The sequence below is a fragment of the Rhinoderma darwinii genome (assembly GCF_050947455.1).
Source record: "Rhinoderma darwinii isolate aRhiDar2 chromosome 2 unlocalized genomic scaffold, aRhiDar2.hap1 SUPER_2_unloc_55, whole genome shotgun sequence".
Lineage (NCBI taxonomy): Eukaryota > Metazoa > Chordata > Amphibia > Anura > Rhinodermatidae > Rhinoderma > Rhinoderma darwinii.
In genome coordinates, this window is record NW_027461724.1 from 587,215 (window position 1) to 603,307 (window position 16,093).

General features: G+C 45.6%; 3 non-coding genes and 1 pseudogene across 3 annotated transcripts; all 4 read left to right on the forward strand.

The window, feature by feature from the left end:
• The first annotated feature begins 489 nt into the window (after nucleotides 1–489).
• Nucleotides 490–680, forward strand: LOC142679406 (U2 spliceosomal RNA). The gene has a single exon (XR_012852664.1). It is a non-coding gene; the product is annotated as a U2 spliceosomal RNA (small nuclear RNA).
• Nucleotides 681–1,796: 1,116 nt separating this feature from the next.
• Nucleotides 1,797–1,987, forward strand: LOC142679407 (U2 spliceosomal RNA). Its single transcript, XR_012852665.1, has one exon. It is a non-coding gene; the product is annotated as a U2 spliceosomal RNA (small nuclear RNA).
• A 1,131-nt stretch (nucleotides 1,988–3,118) lies between these two features.
• Nucleotides 3,119–3,309, forward strand: LOC142679544 (U2 spliceosomal RNA). Its single transcript, XR_012852777.1, has one exon. It is a non-coding gene; the product is annotated as a U2 spliceosomal RNA (small nuclear RNA).
• Nucleotides 3,310–9,895: 6,586 nt separating this feature from the next.
• LOC142679699 (U2 spliceosomal RNA) lies at nucleotides 9,896–10,096 on the forward strand (annotated as a pseudogene).
• The last annotated feature ends 5,997 nt before the right edge of the window (nucleotides 10,097–16,093 follow it).

Here is a 16,093-nt window from a genome sequence, read left to right on the forward strand (position 1 = left end):
TCCCTTGTCTCCCTCTTGTGGCCTCCTGGAGGCAACTAGCTGTGCAAAAAAAAGACAGCCTGGGGGCCGGCTGTTGCAGTGTTGCCCTCTCAGGCAACACTGAGTGACTGACTGAGCCGCACCGTCTTATATAAAGTTCAGACGGAACTTTGCACGTGTCATAGTGGAGACCTCAGGAGCCAGAGCCAGCTTTCTGACATCATAATGGGGCCTCAGAGATAAAAGCCTGGGCCCAGGCAGTGTTGGTCAGTGCTGCTCAGCAGGCAGCACTGGACTGGATTAAAGCTGATACAAGGTGTGAAAGGAGAAGGGGTGGCAGTGGGCATGCACTTACTGCTGCTGCTGCTGCTGCTGCTGCTGCTGCCAGTGTTTGCACGGCAGGAGGGCATTTGGGCGTTGCCAGGAAGGCGTTTTTATGTCGATTCCTCCTCTTTCAGCACTGCATTGTGGTGCAAGCAAAAGAAGCAAAACGCGCGGCACGTTCGGGTTATCGCTTCTCGGCCTTTTGGCTAAGATCAAGTGTAGTATCTGTTCTTATCAGTTTAATATCTGATACGTCCCCTATCTGGGGACCATATATTAAATGGATTTTTAGAACAGGGAGATGGAAATAGAGCTTGCTCTGTCCACTCCACGCATTGACCTGGTATTGCAGTATTTCCAGGACCGGTGCACCCTTTCCTTATGTGTTTACTAAAATCAGATTCCAAAAGTGCTTTTTGTGTTTGCCATTGTTTTTGTCTTTCGGATGGGATCTCCCCTTTTAATCCCATTATTTCAACACCTGTTGGACAATGCATTTGTACAGTCATGTGTGATAATGAGCTAATTTATTAAATGCAATTAATTAATACATTGCCACCTCTTGTTTTGTGTCGTCTGTGTTTCTGTGTTTCCGGCATTTCACATTGGAACAGCTCATTCACCTTCCTTGTCTTCTCTCCGCCCTCCCTCCTAGGTAGGTTAAAGAGCTGCACCTGAGCCAGCCACTGATTGATGCAGCACCATAGTCAAATAGTGGAGTGGAGTAGGGGAACAGCAAACAGCCATTAAAGCAGCCAGCCCGCCCGCCCGCCCGCCCGCCCGTCACAATGGACCTACCTGTGTACACTAGATGGATGTGATGGAATGTACTGTGGTCCCTACATTTCAAGAAGAAGTAAGAATTGCAGTTGCAACAAACCCTTGCTTGCCTACAAAGAGAGCAGCAATTTGGATTTGTTACTATGTTACCTGGAAGAATAACAAACTGTGCAAGGATGGAGGTTGTAGGAGCAAGGAGAACAAGTTGTCTGTAAAGTTGGTGGATGCCTATTTTCCATTTTGCAGTCCCTTGTCTCCCTCTTGTGGCCTCCTGGAGGCAACTAGCTGTGCAAAAAAAAGACAGCCTGGGGGCCGGCTGTTGCAGTGTTGCCCTCTCAGGCAACACTGAGTGACTGACTGAGCCGCACCGTCTTATATAAAGTTCAGACGGAACTTTGCACGTGTCATAGTGGAGACCTCAGGAGCCAGAGCCAGCTTTCTGACATCATAATGGGGCCTCAGAGATAAAAGCCTGGGCCCAGGCAGTGTTGCTCAGCAGGCAGCACTGGACTGGATTAAAGCTGATACAAGGTGTGAAAGGAGAAGGGGTGGCAGTGGGCATGCACTTACTGCTGCTGCTGCTGCTGCCAGTGTTTGCACGGCAGGAGGGCATTTGGGCGTTGCCAGGAAGGCGTTTTTATGTCGAGTCCTCCTCTTTCAGCACTGCATTGTGGTGCAAGCAAAAGAAGCAAAACGCGCGGCCCGTTCGGGTTATCGCTTCTCGGCCTTTTGGCTAAGATCAAGTGTAGTATCTGTTCTTATCAGTTTAATATCTGATACGTCCCCTATCTGGGGACCATATATTAAATGGATTTTTAGAACAGGGAGATGGAAATAGAGCTTGCTCTGTCCACTCCACGCATTGACCTGGTATTGCAGTATTTCCAGGACCGGTGCACCCTTTCCTTATGTGTTTACTAAAATCAGATTCCAAAAGTGCTTTTTGTGTTTGCCATTGTTTTTGTCTTTCGGATGGGATCTCCCCTTTTAATCCCATTATTTCAACACCTGTTGGACAATGCATTTGTACAGTCATGTGTGATAATGAGCTAATTTATTAAATGCAATTAATTAATACATTGCCACCTCTTGTTTTGTGTCGTCTGTGTTTCTGTGTTTCCGGCATTTCACATTGGAACAGCTCATTCACCTTCCTTGTCTTCTCTCCGCCCTCCCTCCTAGGTAGGTTAAAGAGCTGCACCTGAGCCAGCCACTGATTGATGCAGCACGATAGTCAAATAGTGGAGTGGAGTAGGGGAACAGCAAACAGCCATTAAAGCAGCCAGCCCGCCCGCCCGCCCGCCCGTCACAATGGACCTACCTGTGTACACTAGATGGATGTGATGGAATGTACTGTGGTCCCTACATTTCAAGAAGAAGTAAGAATTGCAGTTGCAACAAACCCTTGCTTGCCTACAAAGGGAGCAGCAATTTGGATTTGTTACTATGTTACCTGGAAGAATAACAAACTGTGCAAGGATGGAGGTTGTAGGAGCAAGGAGAACAAGTTGTCTGTAAAGTTGGTGGATGCCTATTTTCCATTTTGCAGTCCCTTGTCTCCCTCTTGTGGCCTCCTGGAGGCAACTAGCTGTGCAAAAAAAAGACAGCCTGGGGGCCGGCTGTTGCAGTGTTGCCCTCTCAGGCAACACTGAGTGACTGACTGAGCCGCACCGTCTTATATAAAGTTCAGACGGAACTTTGCACGTGTCATAGTGGAGACCTCAGGAGCCAGAGCCAGCTTTCTGACATCATAATGGGGCCTCAGAGATAAAAGCCTGGGCCCAGGCAGTGTTGGTCAGTGCTGCTCAGCAGGCAGCACTGGACTGGATTAAAGCTGATACAAGGTGTGAAAGGAGAAGGGGTGGCAGTGGGCATGCACTTACTGCTGCTGCTGCTGCTGCTGCTGCTGCCAGTGTTTGCACTGCAGGAGGGCATTTGGGCGTTGCCAGGAAGGCGTTTTTATGTCAATTCCTCCTCTTTCAGCACTGCATTGTGGTGCAAGCAAAAGAAGCAAAACACGCGGCACGTTCGGGTTATCGCTTCTCGGCCTTTTGGCTAAGATCAAGTGTAGCATCTGTTCTTATCAGTTTAATATCTGATACGTCCCCTATCTGGGGACCATATATTAAATGGATTTTTAGAACAGGGAGATGGAAATAGAGCTTGCTCTGTCCACTCCACGCATTGACCTGGTATTGCAGTATTTCCAGGACCGGTGCACCCTTTCCTTATGTGTTTACTAAAATCAGATTCCAAAAGTGCTTTTTGTGTTTGCCATTGTTTTTGTCTTTCGGATGGGATCTCCCCTTTTAATCCCATTATTTCAACACCTGTTGGACAATGCATTTGTACAGTCATGTGTGATAATGAGCTAATTTATTAAATGCAATTAATTAATACATTGCCACCTCTTGTTTTGTGTCGTCTGTGTTTCTGTGTTTCCGGCATTTCACATTGGAACAGCTCATTCACCTTCCTTGTCTTCTCTCCGCCCTCCCTCCTAGGTAGGTTAAAGAGCTGCACCTGAGCCAGCCACTGATTGATGCAGCACCATAGTCAAATAGTGGAGTGGAGTAGGGGAACAGCAAACAGCCATTAAAGCAGCCAGCCCGCCCGCCCGCCCGCCCGTCACAATGGACCTACCTGTGTACACTAGATGGATGTGATGGAATGTACTGTGGTCCCTACATTTCAAGAAGAAGTAAGAATTGCAGTTGCAACAAACCCTTGCTTGCCTACAAAGAGAGCAGCAATTTGGATTTGTTACTATGTTACCTGGAAGAATAACAAACTGTGCAAGGATGGAGGTTGTAGGAGCAAGGAGAACAAGTTGTCTGTAAAGTTGGTGGATGCCTATTTTCCATTTTGCAGTCCCTTGTCTCCCTCTTGTGGCCTCCTGGAGGCAACTAGCTGTGCAAAAAAAAGACAGCCTGGGGGCCGGCTGTTGCAGTGTTGCCCTCTCAGGCAACACTGAGTGACTGACTGAGCCGCACCGTCTTATATAAAGTTCAGACGGAACTTTGCACGTGTCATAGTGGAGACCTCAGGAGCCAGAGCCAGCTTTCTGACATCATAATGGGGCCTCAGAGATAAAAGCCTGGGCCCAGGCAGTGTTGGTCAGTGCTGCTCAGCAGGCAGCACTGGACTGGATTAAAGCTGATACAAGGTGTGAAAGGAGAAGGGGTGGCAGTGGGCATGCACTTACTGCTGCTGCTGCTGCTGCCAGTGTTTGCACGGCAGGAGGGCATTTGGGCGTTGCCAGGAAGGCGTTTTTATGTCGATTCCTCCTCTTTCAGCACTGCATTGTGTTGCAAGCAAAAGAAGCAAATCCTGTCTTGCTTCCTCTCCGGCCTTTATTCACCTCCCGCTTAGTAGCTGTGAGTGTGTGTGAGCCTGCAGGGCCCCATGGAATTGCCTAGGAGTAGGCTGAATCGCTGCAAGGGGTGAACAGCAGTATTGGGCAGGCTCGGTCAACGCGCGGCCCGTTTGGGTTATCGCTTCTCGGCCTTTTGGCTAAGACCAAGTGTATTTATACAGGAGGTTTTTAGTCAGAAGGTGCTCAGGTACCCTCTCTCTCGGCCTCGGGGGATCGTCCAGGTTCGCCTGGACTTCACCCCCGTGCTGCTATTTGGGAGAGAGGCTTAGTCCTGAGCAACGAGTTGCGATCCCCCCAGCCCCTTGGTCTCTGTACGTCAAGGGGCGCAGCGAAAGCTGCGCGGTTCGACCTGGCCACGCTAATGGCAGGCGAACCCGATGCGGTGCCGGTATACGCCCGGCTGCGAAACTCTGCTAGAGTCATCTTGGCAGAGGGTGGAGGCGGTCCACGAGGTGTCAAGTTCCTCGTATACGAAATCCTCGAGAAGTTGCTGGCGGTCCGCAAGCATGAAATTTTGGCGATCCAGGATTACCCAAGGCGTGGAGTTTTTGACATAACTTTTGTTGGAGAAGGTATCCTCCGTGATGCTATGGACAAAGCTGAGAGGGAAAAAGTTCAACTCACGTCTTTGGGAGTCCAGGTAATAGAGCATGCTTTTGAGGTAACCAAACTCGTGGTGATTAAGATGTATTCCCCATATGTGAAGGACCAGGAAGTGGCAGCATTCTTAGCTGCCTACTTCAAGAACATCAAGCTTATGGGGAGAGTTATGAACGAGTGCGGTGTGTGGACCGTCAAGTGGAAGTACTTAGTGACTTTGATAAAGGACCCCTCCACCCAAAATACGAGACTCCCACCGGCTCGTTTTAAAATTGGAACAGTGAATGGCGACCTCTACTTCTCGGGGATGCCAAACTTCTGCAGGGCCTGCGGTACCTATGGGCATACCAGTTACAACTGCGATGTCACCTGCAGGAACTGCGGAAGCAAAGAGCACACAATTAGAGAATGCACAGGAGAAAAAAAATGTAACTTTTGTCAGAAAACTGGTCATCTGTATTTTTCTTGCCCCTATAGGTACCGAGGCGAAGAAGATGAGCAACCCGGAGCGCCCCCACGTGCTCCACCAGCGGACCAAACCCGTCCCCAGGGAGAGGAACAGACCAGCCACACGAAAGAGGAGAGAGGTACCTGGGCTTCAAAGGTGCGAGGGACTGGAGCCAAAACAGGTACCTCGCAGCCAGCAACCTTGGAGGATAAAGGGGAGCCCAGTGCGAAGGAAAAGCGGCAGACTAAGCGGAAGGCGGAAAAGGAGCAGGCCGGAAAAACTGAGGCATCCCAGAAGGCTGGTTGCTCAGGGGGTGCCGGGCCTGCTCCAAGCCCTGGGTCTCTGGCATCCTCGTCGGAGGAAGAGGACGAGGTGCCGGTGGGTCCCCGTAAAAAAGGGAGGCAAGCCAGAGTCAGTAGGGGGGAGACAGGGGAGGAGCAGATGGACACAACGGTGAAAAACGATGCGGCTCCTCCTAGAACCCCCTCCTCGCCGCGACTGGTGAGGAGGGCGGGCACTGTTCCCCCCGTGGAAACTGACACCCCACCTTGTGCGCAACCTCCCCCTCCAGAAGGGCCTGCACGGTCCCAGGGGGGAGGTGCGAGCCCCCTAGGGGACCCACCCGACCTAGACGGTCAACCGTTTGAGACCCAGGGAGATCCGAATGAGTTTGGGCTCCCCGTACGCAGAAGTTTGGTTGCTGGCGTTACCCTCAGCGAAGGTAGTTCCTCTCCTTCGTTCTCCCTCCTGACAAATGATTCGGACGGGGGCGGGTATCTGAGCCCAAGTGAGATATTTGGTATTGCTGGTGGAGAAAATGTGTGATTTTAAAATACCGCTACTATTTATTATTTTAAAATCAAATACGCATTCAAAACTCCACAATGTCTGAACTAAAGGGAATATCCCTCAACGTGAGGGGCGCCAAGTCTAAAGTAAGAAGGGTTGCTCTCTTCAATTTTTTATCTTGCCTGGCAGCCTCTGTTTTTTTCCTGCAGGAGTGCGGTATTCCCCATACGATGAAGTACACCAAATATAAAGAAGATTGGAAATATGGTCCATCCGTCTGGTCTGGATCAAACGAGTCCAGATCAGCAGGGGTCGCCATTCTATTTAAGGGAAACGTTTTAATTGATTTTATTCAAGAAATCTTACCAGGACGTATTTTATTGGTTAAGGCTTTTATTGACGGTGTGAAATGGCAGTTTTTAAATTTTTATGGCTCACCTGATAAAAATGAGAGGGCAGAAATGCTAGAAGTTTTACCTCTTTTTATTAACACAACTGAGCCTTTTATCCTCGCAGGTGATTTTAACTGTATCCTGAGAGGGGAACGCCGGCTTACAAGTGCTACAAGCAGAAATTACGATAAGACCTCTGGACTGCTCAAAAATATGGTGAGCGATTTTAATTTAAAAGAGGTTTACAAAGAATGTAACAGGAGCAGTCCAGAGGAAGCCGGCGTTACCTGGAGCAACGCCACCTGTAGCTCCAGGATAGATTTTATATTTTGTAATGAGAACTTACTGCCTTTTAAATGTGAAGTTTTAACCAACGTGTTTTCAGATCATAGGCTTTTATCTTTTTATGTGAAGCGTGATCTTAATAATCTTATTTGTAAGAAGTCCTGGAAGATGAATGTTTCCCTTTTAGATGATCCACAGGTTTTAACCGATTTTATTGAATTTTACAAGAAAAGCAGGCGGGTGAGAGATACCAGAGCTCCCATCAGTGCATGGTGGGAGAAGATGAAAAGTAAAATAAAAGATTTTTTTATTAAAAAGAGTGTGGTAAAAGCCAAAATAAAATATGCTGTTTTTAATACATTAAACACCCGTCTGCAGACCCTGTACAAAATGCGAGACAATGAAATAGAAGTGGAAGCCGACATCACCGACCTTAAAAAGGAGATAGCCCAGTGCCTGGAGCAGAAAGGTAAAGAAATAATCTTTCGTTCAAAAATTCAAAACATAGAGGAGAACGAGACCTGCTCCAGGTACTTTTTTAAAAAAATCAACAATAAAAGGGCTGTCATCAAAAATATTGAAGGTGTGTCGGATGTACAGGGTCTTTTAAGTAAAGTTCATGAGTTTTATACTGACCTTTTTAATGTTAAGACTGTGGATCGTGATTTTATGCGTGACTCACTGAAGGAGATTACCACTGTTTTAGACCCTGTCTCCCAGAATTTTTTATTGCAGGACCTGACGGAGCAGGAGATTTTAGAAACAGTTAAAAGTTTTAAAGCAGGTAAAGTTCCTGGTCCGGACGGTATACCCAGTGAGTTTTATGTAAAATTTTATGATCTTTTAAAAGAAGATTTGTTTTTACTATACGCAGAAGTTTTTAAATCCAAGATGCTGCCTAAGTCCTGGCAGAAGGGTGAGGTCTCCCTATTATACAAGACGGGTGACATCGCAGTTTTAAAGAACTGGAGACCAATAACCCTTCTAAACAGCGACTACAAGATCATGGCTAAATTATGTGCGAACCGGATGAAAGCCATAATACCCCACATAATACATTCCAACCAAGTATGTGGGGTGCCAGGCCGCAGCATCTGGGACAATCTTAACCTTATTAAAGATGTGATTGAGGACACGAGGTCTAAGAAGAATAATTTAGCAATTTTATCAATAGACTTTGAAAAAGCTTTTGACCGTGTCTCTCACTTTTATTTGTTTAAGGTTTTAGAGCGTATGGGTATACCTGAAGGATTTTTATTATCCATCAAAGCCTTTTATAAAAATTGTACAAGTAAGATTTTAGTAAATGGTTTTAAGACACAGGACATATTTTTAAACTCTGGGGTGAAGCAGGGGTGTCCCTTGTCCCCACTGCTTTTTATATGTGCGTTAGAGCCTCTATTATGCGCAATTCGCCGAGACAAGTTGATACGTGGAGTCCCCCTGCCAGGGGGAGGCGGCATAGAGGCTAAAGCAGTGGGGTACATGGATGATGTAGCGGTATTATGCAGGGACACCCGGTCGCTTCAGAGAGCCCTCAAGCAGATAGAGTTTTATTGCTGTGCTTCCAGTTTTAAGATAAACTTTAGCAAGAGTAGTATTTTAAGCATAGGAAGCATGGTTTTTAGTGACATACCAGTTCCTGTGTCGGATAATATTAAAATTTTAGGGGTCTCCTTCAGTGAGTACGACAATGGTTTTATCAGTTGGGACATGGTGGCGCAGAAAGTAAACAAGAAGATATGTATGTGGAATATGAGGAAGCTTACTATGGAGGGAAAAATTTTAATTATTAAAATGGTCATTTTACCCCTGCTTTTATATCTGAGTATGGTTTTCCCTCCTCCCACGGTTTTACTGAGAAAAATAACCAAAGCTTGTTTTACTTTCTTTTGGAGTTCCAGAATGGAGAAATTAAAGAGAGGAATCGTGATGAAGTCCAAACCAAAGGGTGGCAAAGACTTTCCAGATTTTAATAGGTTTCTTTTACTAAAATTTTTTAGCTTCTGTTTTAATTCCCTTTTTAAAGAGCACTATTGGTCGTTTTATTTACGTTATAATACAGGGTTTTTTATGCGAAGGTGTGGGTGGTTCCAGATTATTTTAACCTCACCTTATGCTTTTAATTTACCCCCACAATATGTAATTTTAGAAAAAATAGTTGCTTTATTTAAATTAAAAGGGAAGAGTATTAATGATCTTAAAAATAGCAAGAAGCTTTTAATCGACCTAAAAAGAGAGGATGCGGTCAGCAGAATAGACAATTTTAACGAAAAACGCAGTGGTTTTATCTGGAAAATGTCTAACATATTTTATCTCTTTAACACACAGAAGGACCTGGCCTGGAGCTGCATTCATCAATGTCTTCCATGCCGGGCATTCCAATACAGAAGAAGATTCGCGAGGTCTGCCGTCTGCCCGAGGGAAGGCTGCCAGGCTGAGGAGACAGTGCGTCATTTACTTTGGACATGTTACTTTGCACAACATTTTTGGAAAAAGATATTCCCTCTTATGGAAAAGATGGCAGACCTGAAGGACTTATGTTACGATGATATTTTATATGGACAATTTGGATGCCCGACCGCGAATCAGCAGACAATAGCATGGAAGACGATGAATTGCGCTAAAGAAGCTCTTTGGAAGGCCAGGAACATCCTTCTTTTTAAACACGACGTTTTAACAACGGATGATGTTTTAGGTCTTTGTTTTAGTGAGATGTATTTATATTATTTAATTGACAGGAAAGCAAATGCCACCCTTCTAAATAAATGGTTTGTGACTGACTGGAACTCCAATAAATAAAGATTTGCCACCATGTCCCCCTATAAATATTAATGTAATTTGATTTTTACTATTGTAACAATATGAAAATGTTTGATGTAATTGTAGTGTTATCTATTGTAAAATTGAATTTTTATTAATAAATCATTGACACCCCCGCGAGGGGGTAGCCAACTGAAAAAAAAAAAATCTGTTCTTATCAGTTTAATATCTGATACGTCCCCTATCTGGGGACCATATATTAAATGGATTTTTAGAACAGGGAGATGGAAATAGAGCTTGCTCTGTCCACTCCACGCATTGACCTGGTATTGCAGTATTTCCAGGACCGGTGCACCCTTTCCTTATGTGTTTACTAAAATCAGATTCCAAAAGTGCTTTTTGTGTTTGCCATTGTTTTTGTCTTTCGGATGGGATCTCCCCTTTTAATCCCATTATTTCAACACCTGTTGGACAATGCATTTGTACAGTCATATGTGATAATGAGCTAATTTATTAAATGCAATTAATTAATACATTGCCACCTCTTGTTTTGTGTCGTCTGTGTTTCTGTGTTTCCGGCATTTCACATTGGAACAGCTCATTCACCTTCCTTGTCTTCTCTCCGCCCTCCCTCCTAGGTAGGTTAAAGAGCTGCACCTGAGCCAGCCACTGATTGATGCAGCACCATAGTCAAATAGTGGAGTGGAGTAGGGGAACAGCAAACAGCCATTAAAGCAGCCAGCCCGCCCGCCCGCCCGTCACAATGGACCTACCTGTGTACACTAGATGGATGTGATGGAATGTACTGTGGTCCCTACATTTCGAGAAGAAGTAAGAATTGCAGTTGCAACAAACCCTTGCTTGCCTACAAAGAGAGCAGCAATTTGGATTTGTTACTATGTTACATGGAAGAATAACAAACTGTGCAAGGATGGAGGTTGTAGGAGCAAGGAGAACAAGTTGTCTGTAAAGTTGGTGGATGCCTATTTTCCATTTTGCAGTCCCTTGTCTCCCTCTTGTGGCCTCCTGGAGGCAACTAGCTGTGCAAAAAAAAGACAGCCTGGGGGCCGGCTGTTGCAGTGTTGCCCTCTCAGGCAACACTGAGTGACTGACTGAGCCGCACCGTCTTATATAAAGTTCAGACGGAACTTTGCACGTGTCATAGTGGAGACCTCAGGAGCCAGAGCCAGCTTTCTGACATCATAATGGGGCCTCAGAGATAAAAGCCTGGGCCCAGGCAGTGTTGGTCAGTGCTGCTCAGCTGACAGCACTGGACTGGATTAAAGCTGATACAAGGTGTGAAAGGAGAAGGGGTGGCAGTGGGCATGCACTTACTGCTGCTGCTGCTGCTGCCAGTGTTTGCACGGCAGGAGGGCATTTGGGCGTTGCCAGGAAGGCGTTTTTATGTCGATTCCTCCTCTTTCAGCACTGCATTGTGTTGCAAGCAAAAGAAGCAAATCCTGTCTTGCTTCCTCTCCGGCCTTTATTCACCTCCCGCTTAGTAGCTGTGAGTGTGTGTGAGCCTGCAGGGCCCCATGGAATTGCCTAGGAGTAGGCTGAATCGCTGCAAGGGGTGAACAGCAGTATTGGGCAGGCTCGGTCAACGCGCGGCCCGTTCGGGTTATCGCTTCTCGGCCTTTTGGCTAAGACCAAGTGTATTTATACAGGAGGTTTTTAGTCAGAAGGTGCTCAGGTACCCTCTCTCTCGGCCTCGGGGGATCGTCCAGGTTCGCCTGGACTTCACCCCCGTGCTGCTATTTGGGAGAGAGGCTTAGTCCTGAGCAACGAGTTGCGATCCCCCCAGCCCCTTGGTCTCTGTACGTCAAGGGGCGCAGCGAAAGCTGCGCGGTTCGACCTGGCCACGCTAATGGCAGGCGAACCCGATGCGGTGCCGGTATACGCCCGGCTGCGAAACTCTGCTAGAGTCATCTTGGCAGAGGGTGGAGGCGGTCCACGAGGTGTCAAGTTCCTCGTATACGAAATCCTCGAGAAGTTGCTGGCGGTCCGCAAGCATGAAATTTTGGCGATCCAGGATTACCCAAGGCGTGGAGTTTTTGACATAACTTTTGTTGGAGAAGGTATCCTCCGTGATGCTATGGACAAAGCTGAGAGGGAAAAAGTTCAACTCACGTCTTTGGGAGTCCAGGTAATAGAGCATGCTTTTGAGGTAACCAAACTCGTGGTGATTAAGATGTATTCCCCATATGTGAAGGACCAGGAAGTGGCAGCATTCTTAGCTGCCTACTTCAAGAACATCAAGCTTATGGGGAGAGTTATGAACGAGTGCGGTGTGTGGACCGTCAAGTGGAAGTACTTAGTGACTTTGATAAAGGACCCCTCCACCCAAAATACGAGACTCCCACCGGCTCGTTTTAAAATTGGAACAGTGAATGGCGACCTCTACTTCTCGGGGATGCCAAACTTCTGCAGGGCCTGCGGTACCTATGGGCATACCAGTTACAACTGCGATGTCACCTGCAGGAACTGCGGAAGCAAAGAGCACACAATTAGAGAATGCACAGGAGAAAAAAAATGTAACTTTTGTCAGAAAACTGGTCATCTGTATTTTTCTTGCCCCTATAGGTACCGAGGCGAAGAAGATGAGCAACCCGGAGCGCCCCCACGTGCTCCACCAGCGGACCAAACCCGTCCCCAGGGAGAGGAACAGACCAGCCACACGAAAGAGGAGAGAGGTACCTGGGCTTCAAAGGTGCGAGGGACTGGAGCCAAAACAGGTACCTCGCAGCCAGCAACCTTGGAGGATAAAGGGGAGCCCAGTGCGAAGGAAAAGCGGCAGACTAAGCGGAAGGCGGAAAAGGAGCAGGCCGGAAAAACTGAGGCATCCCAGAAGGCTGGTTGCTCAGGGGGTGCCGGGCCTGCTCCAAGCCCTGGGTCTCTGGCATCCTCGTCGGAGGAAGAGGACGAGGTGCCGGTGGGTCCCCGAAAAAAAGGGAGGCAAGCCAGAGTCAGTAGGGGGGAGACAGGGGAGGAGCAGATGGACACAACGGTGAAAAACGATGCGGCTCCTCCTAGAACCCCCTCCTCGCCGCGACTGGTGAGGAGGGCGGGCACTGTTCCCCCCGTGGAAACTGACACCCCACCTTGTGCGCAACCTCCCCCTCCAGAAGGGCCTGCACGGTCCCAGGGGGGAGGTGCGAGCCCCCTAGGGGACCCACCCGACCTAGACGGTCAACCGTTTGAGACCCAGGGAGATCCGAATGAGTTTGGGCTCCCCGTACGCAGAAGTTTGGTTGCTGGCGTTACCCTCAGCGAAGGTAGTTCCTCTCCTTCGTTCTCCCTCCTGACAAATGATTCGGACGGGGGCGGGTATCTGAGCCCAAGTGAGATATTTGGTATTGCTGGTGGAGAAAATGTGTGATTTTAAAATACCGCTACTATTTATTATTTTAAAATCAAATACGCATTCAAAACTCCACAATGTCTGAACTAAAGGGAATATCCCTCAACGTGAGGGGCGCCAAGTCTAAAGTAAGAAGGGTTGCTCTCTTCAATTTTTTATCTTGCCTGGCAGCCTCTGTTTTTTTCCTGCAGGAGTGCGGTATTCCCCATACGATGAAGTACACCAAATATAAAGAAGATTGGAAATATGGTCCATCCGTCTGGTCTGGATCAAACGAGTCCAGATCAGCAGGGGTCGCCATTCTATTTAAGGGAAACGTTTTAATTGATTTTATTCAAGAAATCTTACCAGGACGTATTTTATTGGTTAAGGCTTTTATTGACGGTGTGAAATGGCAGTTTTTAAATTTTTATGGCTCACCTGATAAAAATGAGAGGGCAGAAATGCTAGAAGTTTTACCTCTTTTTATTAACACAACTGAGCCTTTTATCCTCGCAGGTGATTTTAACTGTATCCTGAGAGGGGAACGCCGGCTTACAAGTGCTACAAGCAGAAATTACGATAAGACCTCTGGACTGCTCAAAAATATGGTGAGCGATTTTAATTTAAAAGATGTTTACAAAGAATGTAACAGGAGCAGTCCAGAGGAAGCCGGCGTTACCTGGAGCAACGCCACCTGTAGCTCCAGGATAGATTTTATATTTTGTAATGAGAACTTACTGCCTTTTAAATGTGAAGTTTTAACCAACGTGTTTTCAGATCATAGGCTTTTATCTTTTTATGTGAAGCGTGATCTTAATAATTTTATTTGTAAGAAGTCCTGGAAGATGAATGTTTCCCTTTTAGATGATCCACAGGTTTTAACCGATTTTATTGAATTTTACAAGAAAAGCAGGCGGGTGAGAGATACTAGAGCTCCCATCAGTGCATGGTGGGAGAAGATGAAAAGTAAAATAAAAGATTTTTTTATTAAAAAGAGTGTGGCAAAAGCCAAAATAAAATATGCTGTTTTTAATACACTAAACACCCGTCTGCAGACCCTGTACAAAATGCGAGACAATGAAATAGAAGTGGAAGCCGACATCACCGACCTCAAAAAGGAGATAGCCCAGTGCCTGGAGCAGAAAGGTAAAGAAATAATCTTTCGTTCAAAAATTCAAAATATAGAGGAGAACGAGACCTGCTCCAGGTACTTTTTTAAAAAAATCAACAATAAAAGGGCTGTCATCAAAAATATTGAAGGTGTGTCGGATGTACAGGGTCTTTTAAGTAAAGTTCATGAGTTTTATACTGACCTTTTTAACGTTAAGACTGTGGATCGTGATTTTATGCGTGACTCACTGAAGGAGATTACCACTGTTTTAGACCCTGTCTCCCAGAATTTTTTATTGCAGGACCTGACGGAGCAGGAGATTTTAGAAACAGTTAAAAGTTTTAAAGCAGGTAAAGTTCCTGGTCCGGACGGTATACCCAGTGAGTTTTATGTAAAATTTTATGATCTTTTAAAAGAAGATTTGTTTTTACTATACGCAGAAGTTTTTAAATCCAAGATGCTGCCTAAGTCCTGGCAGAAGGGTGAGGTCTCCCTATTATACAAGACGGGTGACATCGCAGTTTTAAAGAACTGGAGACCAATAACCCTTCTAAACAGCGACTACAAGATCATGGCTAAATTATGTGCGAACCGGATGAAAGCCATAATACCCCACATAATACATTCCAACCAAGTATGTGGGGTGCCAGGCCGCAGCATCTGGGACAATCTTAACCTTATTAAAGATGTGATTGAGGACACGAGGTCTAAGAAGAATAATTTAGCAATTTTATCAATAGACTTTGAAAAAGCTTTTGACCGTGTCTCTCACTTTTATTTGTTTAAGGTTTTAGAGCGTATGGGTATACCTGAAGGATTTTTATTATCCATCAAAGCCTTTTATAAAAATTGTACAAGTAAGATTTTAGTAAATGGTTTTAAGACACAGGACGTATTTTTAAACTCTGGGGTGAAGCAGGGGTGTCCCTTGTCCCCACTGCTTTTTATATGTGCGTTAGAGCCTCTATTATGCGCAATTCGCCGAGACAAGATGATACGTGGAGTCCCCCTGCCAGGGGGAGGCGGCATAGAGGCTAAAGCAGTGGGGTACATGGATGATGTAGCGGTTTTATGCAGGGACACCCGGTCGCTTCAGAGAGCCCTCAAGCAGATAGAGTTTTATTGCTGTGCTTCCAGTTTTAAGATAAACTTTAGCAAGAGTAGTATTTTAAGCGTAGGAAGCATGGTTTTTAGTGACATACCAGTTCCTGTGTCGGATAATATTAAAATTTTAGGGGTCTCCTTCAGTGAGTACGACAATGGTTTTATCAGTTGGGACATGGTGGCGCAGAAAGTAAACAAGAAGATATGTATGTGGAATATGAGGAAGCTTACTATGGAGGGAAAAATTTTAATTATTAAAATGGTCATTTTACCCCTGCTTTTATATCTGAGTATGGTTTTCCCTCCTCCCACGGTTTTACTGAGAAAAATAACCAAAGCTTGTTTTACTTTCTTTTGGAGTTCCAGAATGGAGAAATTAAAGAGAGGAATCGTGATGAAGTCCAAACCAAAGGGTGGCAAAGACTTTCCAGATTTTAATAGGTTTCTTTTACTAAAATTTTTTAGCTTCTGTTTTAATTCCCTTTTTAAAGAGCACTATTGGTCGTTTTATTTACGTTATAATACAGGGTTTTTTATGCGAAGGTGTGGGTGGTTCCAGATTATTTTAACCTCACCTTATGCTTTTAATTTACCCCCACAATATGTAATTTTAGAAAAAATAGTTGCTTTATTTAAATTAAAAGGGAAGAGTATTAATGATCTTAAAAATAGCAAGAAGCTTATAAATGACCTAAAAAGAGAGGATGCGGTCAGCAGAATAGACAATTTTAACGAAAAACGCAGTGGTTTTATCTGGAAAATGTCTAACATATTTTATCTCTTTAACACACAGAAGGAC